Source organism: Camelina sativa, chromosome 10 (genome assembly GCF_000633955.1).
Source record: "Camelina sativa cultivar DH55 chromosome 10, Cs, whole genome shotgun sequence".
In the NCBI taxonomy this organism is placed as follows: Eukaryota; Viridiplantae; Streptophyta; class Magnoliopsida; order Brassicales; family Brassicaceae; genus Camelina; species Camelina sativa.
This window is the reverse complement of record NC_025694.1, coordinates 24,825,362-24,843,684: the sequence shown is the minus strand read 5'-3', so window position 1 is coordinate 24,843,684 and position 18,323 is coordinate 24,825,362. Positions and strand designations below refer to the sequence as shown.

The window sequence follows — 18,323 nt, the reverse complement described above, 5'->3', positions numbered from 1 at the left end:
CAATTTATTCCCAAAACCAATCAAAACTTTAATCGTAGATGTTAAGAATCAATTATTAAATGAAAAATCGTTCATTAATGCTGCTTTGGGTGCTCTTTAATACAGGTGTATTTTCGTCTTGTCGTATATGGCACAGAATTGAAAAAATACATTTTTGAAAAAAATTGAAAAGTGGCATTTTCCACAACCTTTTTTTTTGAAAATAACATTTCTAATTAAATTCTCTACTGTTAACCCTGACGACAAACATAAATAATTATTGCAAATTATTATATTTAATGGGTTACAAAAATTTGAATCTTGAAAATTCACTCTTGGCCCGGTGTAGTTCCAAACTTCCACTACCAAAAAACCATACTCTTGAAGACAAAAACTCTAAATTAACCACAAAATGTATACAAAAATCTCTACCTCATTGTTTTTGATTCTGTATTTTTTCTTTTTTTCATGTATGAAACTATGAACTCTCCTTTGAATACTGACCAAAAAATTATGTCCTCTGTTTTTTCATGGATCTTCTCCTTCTTCTCTAGTTTTGATGAAAAGCTAAGTAAGCTCAGAGTCTGAAGCATGACCAGTTTGTTGTCTACGTATTCCTGGGCTTAGAGGACTCATTGGACTCAAAGGCAATCTATTATCTTTCCTTGCTTTAATGCTTCTTCCAAATGGACTCAATTGGTGATGGTCTTGCCTTTACCGGTGAAGTTCCTGTAGATCTCAACTTCTCTGAACCTGCATTGATGCTATTAACGTAAAGATAGTTGTCTTTTTGATGATCTAACAACTTAAAAATCATGCATGTCATGAATATAGTGAGAATTAGAGTGAGTAGGACTAACCTAAGCTTGGACTTTTTCTGAGCTTTGCCATTTCGCCGCTCTTCTTTAAACCTGAGACCTTTTTGATGGGAGCTTCTGAGTAGACTGATCTTGTATCTGAGTATTCAGATATTGTATCTAAACACAATGACTTTGTATCTCTTGTAATCATGGCATTGGGTGGATCTTCAACAACTGAAACGCTTTCAGATTCACTACTTCCCTCTAAGCTTTCTTTATTGTTTGGATTCATCTTCTCTCTTTCCAAAACCCGGTATGAGTATAGTTGGAAAGGGATTTGGTTCACCGACCCCGTGTGAGACCCTGCATCACCTGGGAACTTTCTCAAGAACCTTGCTTCTAGATCCCAACAATCAACTAGTAGAGTTTGCATTTGAGGATGACCATGATCTGGATTCACAACTAGAAACTTCTTGATGTAACGTAGTATCCGACAAACCGAAGAGAAGTTAGGACGCTGACTCGGTTCTGAGTGCCAACACCGTTTAATCAGACTAACGAGGTATTTTGGTGAAGGGAAAGGGAACAGAGGCCTCTCTCCCATCCTAATGTTGATGGCCATTTGTTCACCTTGAAGATGACTATCTTCAAATGGAACTTTACCTGTTATGAGCTCAAAACACACCATTGCAAAGCTATACACATCAGCTTTATGAGTCAACTTCGATTTCGGAGTTTTACCATTCAAGTCTTGTTCCATCTCCGCTAGAACTTCAGGTGCGTACCATATCAAAGGATCAGGACTGCCTGGTCTCGAGGATGACCGAGCTTTGACACAAGATAAACCGAATCCAGAAATTTTCGCATGGAAATAACCATCAGTGTGACTCCTCTCTTTCAAAAGAATGTTCATAGGGTTTAAATCTCCATGAAAGATATCGTTTCCATGGAGATACTCCATTCCCCTTGCAACTTGCAGCATGATATCAATCACTACTGGTACCGAGAAGAGATATCTTCTTCTTGGTCCGCAGTTCTCTTTCATGTAACTCTGCAAATCTTTGTGCATTAGCTCCATAACTAAAAAACATTCTTTCCTTTCTTCATCATAGAATCCACATAGGTACTGAAGTATATTAGAATGACAAAGCGCTAAAAGAGATGAAATCTCAGAACTTAGCGGTTCAAGATCGCTGAAAAAGTGCCTTAGCGCAAAAGCTATCACCTAGCCATTGAATCTCCTTGTATTGTCCATCTGCATCTAACCGTCTCTTCACTTGGTAGTCCTTTGAACCAAGAAGTATAGAGCTTGGAAACAGTTTCCCGTTAAACTGCTCCAAACCGGTTAACTTCTTCAAAAGCAAGTCAGCTAAACGCTTCTCGGTTTTGCCAATATCATCGCTGTCTGATTTCCTCTTCTGTTGTAATGCCTCCACTAGATTCCATCTATCTTCTCTCCAAGAATTCTCAAACCGGCTGAGAATATCCCTTGGTACCAAGTACTGTTTCCCAAACCTCCATTGAAACAGCTTAGGATCATTCCACTCTATATCATACTTTCTTGAGAAGACAACTCTCCTTCTGTCCATCTCAGAAGGGTCAAGACCCGAAATCTCACCAGCGGCCTCGATGGCTTCAACAACGGCAGAGAAATAACAGAACAAGTTGTGTATATGAAACTCAACACAATCTTTGTTTTGATGAAGATTGATAACTTTGCCCCACCAGTCACTACTGTCCATACAATGCTTAACGTACAACTCACCTTCTTTGAAAACTCTGTAAAGCTCCCTTAAAGGTTGTTCAAGAGCTCTCCATTTAGTCTGCTTCTCTTCAAGCTTGAGATTCTGTCTGATCTCTTCGGCTACAGTGTTGAACGCTAAACTGAAGATATCTAACAAGAGACAGCATTGTCTTTGGTTGATCAAGATATCATCTTGTAATACCATAAGTGCATTAAGACTTCCAAGAACTTCGCCGATTTGTCTGAATTGCTCCATCAGACAGACAAATGTTCTGTTGTGAAAATCCTCAAAATCTCTTTTCTCTCTCTAATCAAAAGCAACAAAACTGTTGAATGAACCAATCAAAATTTCAACTGCAGCAGATCAGAATTAGACCAAAGAAACATTTCAGACATTATTAAATAGGGTTTTGAGGCAAAACAAAAAAAACCTGAAACGAAGATCCTTTTATAGAAAGTCAAGGATCGATCAATGGAGCGAGCATACAAAAATCACATCATACAATCACAAAAAAACCTGATCACACCAAACAAGAATCTTAGAAACTTTAAGAGAGAATGGAATTATCAACCGTCTCAATTTTACCTGTAGAGAACGTCTCTCACCGTTACCAGACAATAAAACTTGGATTCACCGGTAGATTCAAAGGAGAAAGGAATCAAAAGGTGGACAGAAACGTATATTTTTTTCTTTCCCAGAATTGTGATTAATCGTTGAAAACATGCATGTCCTGGTTCGTTGGAGTCCCATATATAATAATAATGTCATCCCGCGAGTTTGTCATACTATAAGATACTTTTTATGTTATGGTCGTCACGTCGCCAAATTATCCATGCGTCCTGAAGATTTTTTACTCAGCACTCAATGATTCAATACGTGAATGTGTTGAGCTGTCAACCAAAAAAAAATAGATATGTGGCATGACAACATTTCATAGACGAATTAAATAAACAGAAATGATGTGATTAGAACAAAAATATTAAAATTTACTAATTGTGTTTTAAAAAAATGCAACTCCGGTTTGGTTTACAAACCAAAATTTACAAATGGATTGGGTTTTCAGATCCTTAATTTGGAAATTTTCTGTTTCCTCCGAATCTTCTCATGGAGTCAGCTATGAACTCATCTCAGGTGCAGTCTTTACAAAAAAAACTTGATCGATTAAATCTTCTGCTTATTCTTTTGGATACATGCTATAGAGCACTAAATGTGTCATTTATACGGTATATATATCTTTTGATATGTCCAATACCAAGTTGTTGTCAAGAAACAAAGAAGGTGTAATGATCGTGAGTTCACCTGCTCAGATAATAACAACAATATTGAGTGTGGTGTACACATCTTGAAAGATGGATATGATGACTATTTTGACTGTGAACCTATAGCTGTAGGGAACATCTGCTACCAAATTGTTGAGGTGTCTAAAGCTGAGAATGTGGATAGCACTAAAACACACAGGTTGTTGGAGTTGCTTCAGGAAGCTTGGTCAAACGCTCCCATTCTGATTTGTAAAATCTCTGACTATTTCATCTTTTCCTACAATTTGTAATAATAATAATCTTTTGATTCAAGTCACAAACCTATCATTAGGTGAACAGGTTCCATCCAAAGCAGATATATGCCGCCTAAGGGTTCCCACACACTTAGCCTACTTGAGGAGTAAAACAGGTTGATCCCTTTTAACTAATCAAAGCCAATGTCAATCCCACTGTCTGCAAATGTTTGATTTACATGAATGTAATTATCTTGCATGTATTTAATCAGATATGTGTCAGTTCGTTCTCTATCAGAACGTCTGTTTTACATTATTTGGTGGTGACTTGTTTCATAAGCAACACATAAGTCACGAAGTGGACGTGACCATGAGCAAGGTTCTGTTTCGAATTCACTTACTGAGACAATGAGTGAAAACAGACAAGTTATCAACCCATGAACTGACACTTTCACCATTTTTGCCAGATTGATTGCTCTTAGAATCGTAATCCTGTTTCCATTGGCCTTAATTAGCTGTATAAGTACTAAGAAAAAGTACTGTTATCTTTGTGATCTTGACTTGAATCTAGAATCATAATAATGTTTCCATCTGCCTTAGTGAATTACGTTATATAGTCTATATATAGTTAGCCTTGAGTGATCTGATTTTGGAGAACTTCTAGAACATATGGCGGCTGAGACTGGTTTATAAAAGCTTCTTCTGGTTCAAAGCCTAAAACGGCCATTTGAATGAGTCTTGAGTATGTAAAATCTATATAATTCTGAACACTTTTTTTATGTTATAAACTTCTTGCAGTAATTATTAACATTCGTCTATTGTTCTTGAACTCAACTTTCCATCAAGATCTGTCAGGACATCATCTGTTTGTATTCAGAACCCTTTTGTATTATGAATGCTGGAAAACAGAACAAATCAAAAATTCAATTATATGACACAAATTATACAACAGATCAGAATGAGACGACCAAAGAAAAATTTAGACATCATTTAATAGGGTTTTTGAGGCACAGCCTGAAATGAAGGATCGATCAATGGAGCATACAAAAATCACATAATACAGTGTCCTTGTTCTTTGGATGTTATGGATAATGATGATTTTAAATATTTGAATGTGTGTAGTGACTACTGAAGTTTATATAATTGATCATATTCTGGTTGCTTGCATCTTACTCAAATTTGGATTGATACCCTTTATGCTGCAACAACATAAAGGTAATTGAAACCCCTTCCATTCCACCTAGATGTTCATCCATGACAAATTAGCCACGCAGAAATGATTCGATTAAAATATTAATTTGAAAGTTACTAATTAAAGTCACTCTCATCGTCGGCTAGCCCGGTTGCGGGGGTACGTTGCCTTGCTTTGGTTACTTATTCTAATTGAGTAGTTCTGTTATTTCATTGGCAAACGAGTTACTCAATAACTCATGAAAGTAATTTGCGTTTTTCCGTTGGGGTTTTTTTGTCTTCTTCTTCGTTTTGTTTGTGCATGCTCAGTAGATTTTGGTTTGTTGATCACTCGTATGATTTTCAATTTGGGCTATATTATACATGGTTGACTTAAAAATAAAAGATCTAGTCTCAGTTTTAAACCACATATATTAAAAATTCTATAAATTAATACTGTATAAATTAGTAAACACTATAAATTAATAAATTTTATTATTTACGAGTCGGATCAGTGTAAAAAATATCAAAGTTCAATAAAATAATAAGAAAATAATTTTTTTGAAATTCCTAGGTAAAAGATGATCCCAATAATATCATAATTTAATAATCATGTAAATTTACACACACACAAATATATATATATATATATATAATTTATAGAGTTTACCATCAATATACATATATATATATGCATTATAATGATAGATTTTCTCCTACAGCTCATAACTATAAAACATTTGTTATGTTGTATTTTTAAACTAAAATATTATAAAATATTATACTCCCTCCGTTTCAAAATACAGTCAAACCTTGGTAAATTAATACTCTCTATAAATTAATAAATTTCTCCGGACCCAAGTTGGGACCAATGTAATTTTGGACATAATTCGATAATATAATAAAATAATACTTTTCTTGAAAATCCTTTGTAAATATATGGTCCCAACAATAATATAAATTAATAATTTTATAAAATTATCAAAATATATGTATATATATGAACATTAATTTTTGGTAGACCTCTTTTCTAATAATCCTACTATATTAAACACTTCTAGTTTTCTCTTCAAAACATGAGAATTGTTATTTTCCTTGTAATTGATTATATAAAAATATTATTTATAACAATTAAATCTTAGTTTTAAATTTTTTTTTAAAAAAAATTACCAAATATGGACAATATCTCTATAAATTAATAATTATTAATTTATCGATAAAATAAAACCTCTATAAATTAATAAATTTATGCAGTCCCAACATTATTAATTTATAGAGGTTTTACTGTATAAGATGTTTTGAGTAAAGCACGCAGATTAAGAAATGACCACTTTAAAAAAGTTTAACCAATCACAAACAGGACTACATAATATAAAATATTAAACTAATCTAAAAGTTACATAGAAACTTGAAAACATCCTATATTATGAAACAAAAAAACTTTTCTAAACATCCTATATTATAAAACGGAGGGAGTATAACATATTATAAAAATTGCTAAAAATTTTCAAAGTTTTCAAATTTCTAGATAAGCATCATTTTCATTTTGATGTTTTATAGGTTATTACAATAAGACAAGTAATATTATTATTATAAATTTGAATTTATGTATATCATGTTTATAAGTGAATTTTTTATAGTATTTCTAATTTACCGTCAATAATTTTTTCTAAATATTACAAATTCAATTGTAAAACCATAAAATTTATAACATTCCAAAGTCTAATCTTCTTTTGCTAAAATTTTCTCAACTCATAATATTTAAGAATTTTAAAAATTAAAATATATATATCTATATTATATATTATTTATTAATTTAAAGATAAGTTAATATCAATATAAATTAACAAAATGTCATGATCACAACGTTATTAATTTATAGATAAGTTAATATCACTGTATATCCTTATTTTTAGTTCTAATTACAAAAATATCATTCAATATATTCTATTGTCACTGTTCATAATCTGCTCGATAATACTTTACATCCAAGATCAAAGATATTGTTCATCATATGATATAAGAAATATATTTTGTAATTTTAGCGAATAATCAGAATAAATTTACAATTTTACATATATTGATATCAATATAAACTTGATTTTAATCTAATTTTAATGATATTATTTTATGATATCCATTAGACTATTTATCACCAAATAGTGTCAAATAATTTTTGATTTGTGTAGATAACTATTTTATTTATATGTTAAATATTATAGTATCATGATAATTCCACATCGTATGTCTTAGAGCATAATTATTGAGTTAAACGAGTTATCATATTATACAATATAATATAATAATATGGGCTATATTAATTAATATACATGGTTGACTGAAAAATAAATTATCTAGTCTCAGTTATAAATTTATTAGTTCTCTCTCTTCCTCTTTTTTTAAACTACATTTATCCTTATTTTTAGTTCTAATTACAGAAATGTCATTCAACATATTCATAATTTGCTCGATAACACTACACATCCAAGATCGAAGATACTGCTCATCATATAATATAGTAAATATATTTTGTAAATTTTGTTTATAAAGAAGAAGGTTTGCAAAACGATTTATTTTTCCTTGGATAAGTTATTGGTTATTCTATCCTTCATGGTCAATGGTCATAGTTAAACAAAGCCCGGAAGCTTACAATCTGATCAATAATTTGATTAGAACACCACATACATACCGATAATGTTATTTGTTTCTTATTTTGTAAATTTTAAAAAAACAACTAATCTCATTGGTTTTTTTCTGCAGTCTTATTGCCGAAAGAGCATTGACGAACCATTTTTTGGTCATGTCAGAAGGTGAATTTCTGGAATTTGGCCAGTCACCATTTTATAGATCTTGTCAGGCCCGGTCATGCATCAAAAAATTTTAAAAAACATTTTTATGAGGCCTCAGATTTTCGATATCCATTTTGTAAGAATATTTATTTTTGAAAAATTAATAAATTTAAACAAGTAATAGGCCCATAATTAATAAAAAATCTCAGTAAAATAGTTAAAGAAGACCCCAAAAATTAGCAAAGTCAACCCAAGTTTAATTAAAAGGCCTCATAATTAGCAAAAAGGCCTCATAATTAATAAACTAGCCCAAAATTAGCAAAAAAACTACAAAATTAGCAAAAAAAATCTCATATTAAAAAAGCACCATAATTCCCCAAAATTAACAAAAAAAATTTATGGGAATTAATGGCTAATAAAAAAAATATTTTGGGCTAAAATAGTTAACAAAAATTTCTCCAAAATTAATAAAAAAATTATTAAGAACCCATAATAAACAAAATATATATCAGTTTTTATTTTTTACAAAGCCTAAAAAAAAAAAAATCCTATTTGGGCCCGGATATCGCCAGCACCGGGTATTCTATATCAAAATTTCTTTGACATCAATAACAAAAAAAAAATGCACAAATAATTATGGGAGGTAGTGATTGGCATATTAGAGAACGGAGGTGACCAAGCAAAACAATTCCGCATGTCCGTGAAAACAGTAATGATGTCAAGGTTTGTATTTTTACACATATATACTAACTAATTTGTATTTCATAACCCATTCCAAACATAATATTTACTAATTTGTATTTTTTTGTTGATGTTTATGGAATAGTGGGAGTATCTCAAACATCAATATTTGAGTATTTTACAAAGAAGTATCCGGATCTGCCTGTGTAAATGCACAATATCGTCTTCAAACACTGCAAAAGCCGAAGAGGATTTCGTATTCTACTTCACTGACAAAAGTTAGTGGTTAATTATTTTAATCGTCTTTGGTCTGTGATGTGATGATCTTCGGGTGACAAATGAAATATCTCGCTGCATATCATTTTCTATCTGGGTTATTAAACAATATGCAAGTCCGTGGCTAGTACACAAACGAGGATGTTTGTGATGTACTGATGTTGTAGGTTTATAGTTTTCTCGCTGAATATACTCATCACCAACAAGGTAAATATGCATTAGAGATGTTGGCCTTATTGCTCAACCTCTTATTAACATGTGCTTACGGTTAGATTATCAACACTAGTTAATCCGTATATCTTGTACAGCTCCGGTTAAATTAGAATGTTATTAATTTAGTTAATCCGTATTTCTTGTACAGCTCCGGTTTACCTTACAAACCAAAATTTACAAAGTGGATTGGGTTTTCTTTTTGTCGTCAAGTGGATTGGGTTTTTAAATCCCTAATTTGAGGAATTTTTTTTTTTTTTTTTGAGGAAAATTTATGCTTCAATTTTTTTTCTTCTTCTTCTTCTTCTTCTTCTTCTTCTTCCTCTGATCTTCTCTGAAAATTTAAGCTGTCGCAGCTTAGCCACAGCTTCGGACAAAGAAGCTAACGCTTTTTGGGCTTTAGATAATCGATTTTTAAACTATATTTTTTTGTTGATATTATTGCAATTTAACTCTAAATTTACATGAGCAAATTTGCATCTAAGATTTGAGAAGTGGGGTGTATGTTTAATATAAATAAAATTATTGGGTGTGTTTCGTAATAGTTAAAAATATGAGGGTGTAAATTTCAAAACTATCAAAAGATTAAAAACACCTCCTCTCTTGAATCTTCTTAAAACCTAGAAGCCTCTCTGACTCTGAGCTTTCTTCAGATAATCAGACACAAACTCCGGTATCGACGAACGAAACTAACTGAGATATCCAAAAACCTACTTCCAAGTTTCATTAACTTATCCGAGACACACAAGTTAGGGCTTAGTATCTGCTATGGCTCCTGATGCTTCTACTGCTCTTGCAGGTCTGCTCTCTTCTTGCTCCTATATGTTTCGAATGAATGATGTATCGATCTCTTTCTTTGAATGTTTAAATTCTAGATTCCTTGATGGGTTCTCTTAGTTTTCTTTAGTTGAATTGATCTGATGACCAAGTTTCGTTTTTTTCTTTCGTTTTGTATTAATTTCAATCAAAAGTTTTGGATTGGCTCTATTATGGGGTCAAAGTTGATAAGAATTGAAGTTGAACACTTGGTGCGAGAGTACAAGTTTTGTAGCAATTTTGAATCTCTAATTTTGTTTACTCTTTGAATTCTTACTCTAGCGAGGGAGAAAGTTCAGCAATTCCTGAATGCAGCCATTACAGGGAACCTTGAATTCCTTAAGAGTGAGTTCTTTTTTTTTACTTCTCTCAATGTTCTTTTAGCTTTGATTCTTTTTTTTTTTGTCTACTGATATGACTTCTCCAAGCAGAGGTTGCTAAGGAGCTTGATGAAGGAAAAGACTTGACAAAAACTGTGGAGAGTATTAAAGACGCAAACAAACGTGGGGCGTATATATATTGAATTTCATATATATATATATATATATATATATTTTGTTGAGTTTAATTAGGGTTTATGGCGGGAGGTTATCATATTGACACTTACCTTTACTTCTTCTTCGTCGGGGATCTCCACCGCCTCCTCATCCTCCCCCAACACAGCTGCGAACCACTAAACAAAAAGGACTAAAAATAATTGAAATTTTGATTTTTGTGGGTCTATCTATCTATCTCATCGGCGGTTACAGTATTCACTAACCGGCGGCAGATCCAAATCATCACGGGAGAGTCTGCTCGAGATCAGTTTGCAAGACTTGTCAGCTTCTTTGTAAAGAAAACAATTGGCTACTCCTTCAGTGATGGCATTTTTGTTCTACAGGCATAAATAGCAGGTGAGGTCAGATATGAAGATACGGGTGACATTACTAGTTATAGCTTACAAGAGTTTAAGAAAGGTATTAATTACCTTTATCCTGAACTTATGTATAGCAGCTTTGACAGTGAGAGTATCACTCGGTGATGATAATAGACTAAATAGTCTGAGGGAATGATCCTTCCATTCGTCTACAAGCTTTTTAAGAAGAGCAACACTAGCTTCTATGTTCTTTTTATAGAGAATATCCCATTGCATGAAGCAATCAACGTTTTCAGTCACACACCTGAAAGCGATTGCTGTAGCTTCCTTGGCAAGAAAAGGATTTCCTTTAACTACACCATCTCCAAATAATTTAAAGGAAAGAGTGAATATCTGTTTCACTGTGTTGCTTCCTGGTAAAAACGCTACTTCCTTCAAAAAGGGGTAAACTGTCGCCTGTGCGCACCATGCTTGTGATCAGAATCGACAATCGCATTAAGGTGTTTGTTTTGTTTATACTACTACTACTATTTACCACTACTCTAGCGGATGACGCAGGGAATGTAAGCCGCACCAAGATCTCAAATGAAGAAGGTGGAATTAGCAGCTGATCTTCCTTCCTAACAGCAGCTTCATCTAAAAGTATGGTCCGAGCGTCTGGCTCCGACAAAATGCTGATTTAAAAAGAAAAAAAAAGATATGGTTGTTACAACATTACATACAGCAGATGAGGGAAATGACAAGAGAAAAAATAAAACTGGACTCACATCTCAACAAATCGCAGTATGAGATCCACTGACTGAGGGCTGTAGCCCTTGTTATTATCGGCTAGTGGTAACAAGTTATTCGCCGATGAATACAAGCCAGCAGATAAATCACTTTTGAAGTAGGCCTGTCACCATTTTACAGTTGAAGGAAAAATTAACACAAAACACAAATTTCAGACACACTCGTATGTGGTAGGTCCTCCTATCCTAGCTAGTTTACAAAAATTAAAAATAACCTGAGCCATCGGCCAAAGTATAACCGGAAGCTTGTCCTCGCCGTGATACCTAGGACTGTCCCTCAGCATGGGAAAAAGATAAGTCAAAGCAAGAGGTTTACTACGCAACATGATCGCTAATGCAACAAATGCTGCCACCTACAAGTAGAAAACAATGGAGTAATAAGAGAAACAAAAGATAACTGAGTGAGTGAATACAACACCATTCAATATCACAGGAAACAAAATAAACCACCTCAGAAGATTTGGAAGAACAAGTAGTAGTATCTTGTGCATGTGCAGCCCAACTAGTGAGAAGGCGATCAAGTGCCCACATAACGAAAGTACAGTGTTTATCAGTTTGAAGTTGGTTGATCCAAGCATCTGATGTTTCGTAGACAAATTTAGGAATATGCGATGATGAGACATCATGGGACCAAGGAAATTTCTTGAACACGTTCAACCATTGTGATGATACTTGGGAAAAAGCTCTCTCGAGGTAAAAGTAAAAACTCCAAAAAGCGGCCTTCGGCACAGCCTGATAACCAAACCAACAACTGACTGTATGTACCACCGAGCAGAGAAAAGAATTTTCACATTACGTTTTGTTTGGCGAGGAAAGCCGCAAGATCTGAGGGAACGATCTTTGCCGCAGCTTCGGACAAAGACTCTAACGCCTTTTTGGTTTCCTCCGCCACAGCTTCGGGACAAGAAGACACTAACACCGCCTCCTCCGCCTTCGGATTAGATTTGATCGGAGAATCCATTAATTAGGTTTTCTCGCTTGACCGGGTCGCTTAAACACACAACAATTTTGGCCTTTTCAAAATTAGTTAGTTATTAACTTCGGTGGGTAATAAATTATTAAATTTCCTGTTTTTTTATTTGTAAATTTTCTATAAAAACAAAAAATACCCTATATATTAATAAAGAAACACACTTTTGAAAAAGCTGACGTATCGCCACTAGAGAGCTCTGTGCACCTTTTAGCAAAATACTTTTAAATTTTCTACTTAATTACATTAACTTGCCATTATATTTTCAAAAAAAAATGATTAACTGAATAATAATTAGATATGTCATCACTTCTCACACAAATTTAAATATCATATATTAAAACTAATTAAATAATTACATACTATTTTAAGGCAAAATTTCACTAAAATTTACTTACAAATATATAAATTAAAGTTATATTGATTTCTTAAAATCAATATAAGTAAAATATTCTGAAAAGGATATAAAAACATATCAATTAATATAACGTTAATAAAATAAAGAACATATAACTTATTAACAAAATCATATAAAAACAAAATATTATTTTTATGTTAGTATTATTACCATAAAAATTTAAATAACAAGCTTTCAATAGTTATTATAATTGATTATAAAAGGAAGTATATTACCCATGAATTATCTGTAACTCATTAAAGAGACTTAATTCCAAATAAATATAGATTTATATATATATATATATATATATATATATATATTCATAAATAGATATAAAAATGACAACAAATTAGAGGATATCATGATGTGTGATTATTTATATATATATCTAAGTATGTAAACTAATTAATCTCAACATTTAGTGTGATTATTCATTAAAAAATGGAAATATTGATAACCAAATAGGAATATACATTCCACATACAAAAAATCTATGTTTTTTTCTTTACAATTTGATATGCATTTTGTTTGATAATTTTATTTCATAATGTTAAATATTTTTTACAAATTTTGTATCCGTACACCTTCTTAAGTGTACAGATGTCTGTACACATTTATCTGTACATATTATTAAATGCACAAATATAATTTTTACAAAACCATTACAGTACAGACATTTAAAACCCTAAAAATTAAACAAATTACATCTGTACATTTAATAATGTGTATATACATCCGTACACTTAATAATGTGTACAGACATCTGTACACTTAATAAGGTGTATAAACATCCGTACAATTAAAAAGGTGTATGGATACAAAATTCATATCAAATTGTAAAGAAAAAATATAATTTTTTTTTGTATCTAAAAAGTTTTCTAAAAAAATTATATTAACAATTATTTAAAAAATCAAGAAAATGGAAGAAAAGAGGAATAATGGTATGAGATGTAATTAAGTAGGATTTTGAATGGCAAAAAGGGCTGTAGAAATAGTTGAACAGTGGTCAAGGTGGGTTTTTCTAATTGTAAATAGTGAATGTATGGGTTTTCAAATTAAGTATCAAAAATGTATGTTTTTGCCAATTATCTCTTATTTATATATATATATAAGTATGTAAACTAATTAATCTCAACATTTAGTGTGATTATTCATTAAAAACAATGGAAATATTGATAACCAAACAGGAATATACGTTCTAATTTTATATTCATATATTTGCTATTAAAAAGGAATGAGACAATAACCTTTATCATTATAAATAAAGTTAGTACCCACAAAAAAATCATAAAATATTTAAAATGAGTGATTATTAGATTATGCAAAAAATTTATAGTTACTCGATAAACCATAAATATAAATTTGATTTTTAAAGCACATAAAAATATATATATTGCCACAAATTGTAATATTTTATAAATATTTTATTTACCACGTTCACATATTTCACGGGTGAAATGTATTCTTACATGTTGATTTTGGAATTTCACAAATTTTTTCGTAATAGTTTTTTGGTAATAATCCGTCATTTATAGAAAATATTAACAAAACGACTAACTCAAAAGATTTAAATAGCCTAATCAAAAATATTAAATCAATAAATTAGATTATCTTCAGAAAATTTAGTTTAGAATCCGATTGTTACTATCATATAATAAAATTAAATAATTAAACTACTGAATAATTTAGTATATATTGTTATGGTTACATAAGAAACATGCAAAATTGTTATGATTACAAAAAAAAACATAAGATATATGAATTTGATTTTTAAAACCACACAAAAGACATGTTTCAATAAATAGTAACATTTTATCAATATTTTCTCTACCATAAAATCTCTTACACATTCAAAGATTTCAAAAATAAAACATATTTTTTACACAAAAATGTAACTTTGAATAATTAAATAAAAAACTTTAGTTACATAATATGTTTAACACAAACATACAAACAGATAATAGTTCTAGGATAATAATTTTACTTATAATAATTTTCCTTAAATCTATTTATCCTTATGTGCACGTTGTTACCTAGTTGGTTTATATAAAAAGAAATACCAAACTCGATGATGATGATGATTCCAAGTTAGTTACTCAGTCGAGGATTATGGGGAAGGGAAAGCGAGAAAACCTAATGGATCAATCGAATCCGAAGGCGGAGAAGGATGGGGAGGAGGAGGAAACCGAACCCCGAAAGGCGTTAAAGTCTTTGTCCGAAGCTATGGCTAAGCTGCGACAAAACCTAATGGATCTTCGAATCAAATCGAATCCGAAGGAGGAGGAGGAGGAGGAGGTGTTAGAGTCTTCTTGTCCCGAAGCTGCAGCAGCGATCAGACCCTCACCGACAACAACGCAACAGCTTCCCTTTATTACTTCGTCGGGCAAAATTGGAAGATGTGAGGGTCCGATCGTTTATTGATCGTTTATTACTGTATTCCGATCGTCGGAAAAGAATCTTGGTTTCAATTGAGCTAAACGGGTTTTTGAAATCTGAATCCAACTCTTAACCCAGAATGGAAATCAAATTATAAATCAAGAATTAGACCCGTTTGATTTAGTTTAATAAACCAAAACCGGTTTATAAATGTTAAACTGAGTTGATTTGCTTGGTTTAGTAAACCGGAGCATTACTATATATACTTTTTTAGAGAAATTAACAAAAAGGCACTATTCTACTAATTATTTTTCTTTTTAGGTACTTTCTTCGTACCTTTCCAAATCAGGTACGTCTTCCGGTGAAAAAGGCAAGATTCTCCTTCGCCTACCTGACGTCATAGTTTGACTGCCCTTCGCTTCCGTATTGAAAAACCACTAGGTTATCCTGTTGACCACTCCTTTAAACTCCGCTGATAGGTTGTGTTCATTGTTGCGATATCTTTCTACGCCGATCCTTCGTTTACTGGTATATACGACTTGGAATTTCGACCCTCGCATTAGTCATGGTTAAAACCAGGAGTAAATCGATTATGGCGGGTGCTTCCCCAACTCAATTGGAAAGCAAATAAAGGAGAATAAAACGTCGGGTCAAAGTGAAATCTCCCCAGGCTATGTCTAAGCGTCGGACACAGAGTCAATCGATTTCAGAGGTACATGTAGCCGCGAAATTGTAAGGGAATCGGACCCGACGATGTCTAGGTTGGTCCGACTTTCATTTTTTTCTCTGTATAATCTGACATTTGCAGTGGCTACTTACTGTGTTTTTTGATAGTTAGTTCAATTAAATGTTTCGGAGCATCGCAATATTATAGATTTACTTCTACAGACAACGATTGCGTTTGTCTCGGTTTCTCTATTTCTTGTACAATAGTTTTCTCATCTTGGCAGTTTGCTCCCCAAGTGGATTATATATGAAATTTGAAATCCATTTTCAATAACATGGTCATTGTTGCCAGAATGATGCATTTTTCATCTCCACTTCTGATTAAGCACAATAAAAAAAATGCTGACGGAAATCTGCAAAATATCATGTCTGCCGCTTGTTTGATGCAAGCAGCTGATTATGTTCCCTTTTATATCCGTCGCATTTAGTGTACAAAAAGATTTTGACATCGGAAATTGTATTTGATGGATCTTAACATCCGAAGCTGACACATCTACCGTTATTGCAGGTGTAAAAGAAGTTGCTGAGAGTTTAAACTATCATACTGCAAGTGTCTGTTGTGTTGTCTCTCTCGAGAATGATGGTCAGGAGGATACATCTGGACGTGAATGTGGTGGCGATCCAACTATTAAGTTTACTCATGGTTTGTAGCGTTAAAAGACCCTATATTTGTGAATTGGTAGTTGCACTTCGGTTTTTTAAACTCTAAATTTGGTATACTCTTGACGAAGGTGAGAAGTCATTGCCAGAACGGTTTTTTTCAACGGACCGATATCCGCCGAACAGCAGGGTGAATTGATACTCAAAGCCGCAATATCTTCTTGACACCTTGGACATTGATGGGCTTCTGAGTTGGCGATGCTAAAAAAAATCTCAGTTCGGGTCATTATTTTCGTTCCCATTTCGGCGATGTTTATTATCTGGTATACTTGTTCATAACTTTCTATGTTGCCAAATTGTGACTACCAACTCACATGAATTGTGGTTTACATGTGGTGGCTCGCCTTTCAGATTCTCTATTGTCGAGTCTCAAAAAGTGATTGGGTTGTGTTGATATCAGAAACAACAACTAGAAAGATTTAACTGAGAAATAAGATCTAGGCAGAATTTCGGTATAAATCGACAAGAACAATGAAGAACAATGAAAAATAAGCGAACTGGATTTTGTATTGATTTTCTGTGTTGTATTCGTTTATAATTATATATTTTTTTCTTTACAGAGATCGAGTATTTAAGCTCAAGTTACTCCAACTTCTCTTTGATCTCCTCCGAACCTCATCCTTAGATTGACCATATCGCACATCCGAACTCTCTTCCTAGGCTCGTGCCCAGCCCACTCACTGGTATGGCGTCCGGTTTTTAGTGGGCTTTTCTTTGGGCCTACGACCCGTGAAATCCAACACTAACAATTGCCCTCCAGCCTTTTTAACCTAATTTTAGAGGTTGAGAAGGCGAATATCTAGAGAATCTTTCGTCGTTTCAGTTTCGCGATCCTTCTCGGGGGAAACACACTGAATCTCAGCTTCCGAGATCTTCATAATGATTACTCTCTCTCTCTTAAGATCTGACGGTTAAGATGAACGGTTTGGATGGCCCAGATTAAAGAAGCGAGATCCCAGGGATCACGAAAACCAAAACCATTATGACTCATAAGTCACTATTCACACGTCTCGTCATAACCGCGCACCCATCCACCACTTCAAGGTAATTCTTTCTCCTCTCCTCTTTGCTTGGGAATTTTTGAGAACTTATTTCTGCTCGTTAACTGCCTTTTCTTCTCTTCCCTGCTGCGTTTATCTCTTTATGAGCGGAGAGTGAAAGACATCCCTCAGTCGACCGAGCTCGAGAACACGACCAGGGTGATCCACGAGCTGACGACGACCCTGAAAGCTGCCCAAGAGAAGGAGGCCGTTGCTGTCGGTAGAGCCGATTCCCTTGACCGGGAGGTGACCTCCCTGAGAGCTGTTCAAGGAAGGCTGGCGGCAATCGAGGGCGAGCTTGCTGCTGCCAAGGCTGCCCAGGTTAAAGCCGCGGGGGACCGGGACCTTCTCTTGAAGGAGAATAGGTGGCTGAAGGATAAGGCCGCAGGGGCGGAGCGACTGCACGCTGAGGCGACCCAGATGGCGGTCCATGATGCGAAGGTGAGGCTGGCTCAAGACTATCGGGGGGTTCTGGATTCAATCAAGAGCAAGTGGGAGAAGAAGAAGGAGAAGGCTGAGGTTGACGGCGACCTAGCCAAGATCGAATCC

General features: G+C 33.5%; 2 long non-coding RNA genes and 1 pseudogene across 2 annotated transcripts; 2 read left to right on the top strand and 1 right to left on the bottom strand.

Moving 5' to 3' along the window:
* On the bottom strand, window positions 324-3,042 carry LOC104719840 (annotated as a pseudogene).
* On the top strand, window positions 9,774-10,469 carry LOC104719839. The gene is made up of 3 exons (XR_756714.2): window positions 9,774-9,941; window positions 10,241-10,303; window positions 10,390-10,469. It is a non-coding gene; the product is annotated as an uncharacterized LOC104719839 (long non-coding RNA).
* On the top strand, window positions 15,679-17,212 carry LOC104719838. The gene is made up of 3 exons (XR_756713.2): window positions 15,679-16,109; window positions 16,583-16,717; window positions 16,806-17,212. It is a non-coding gene; the product is annotated as an uncharacterized LOC104719838 (long non-coding RNA).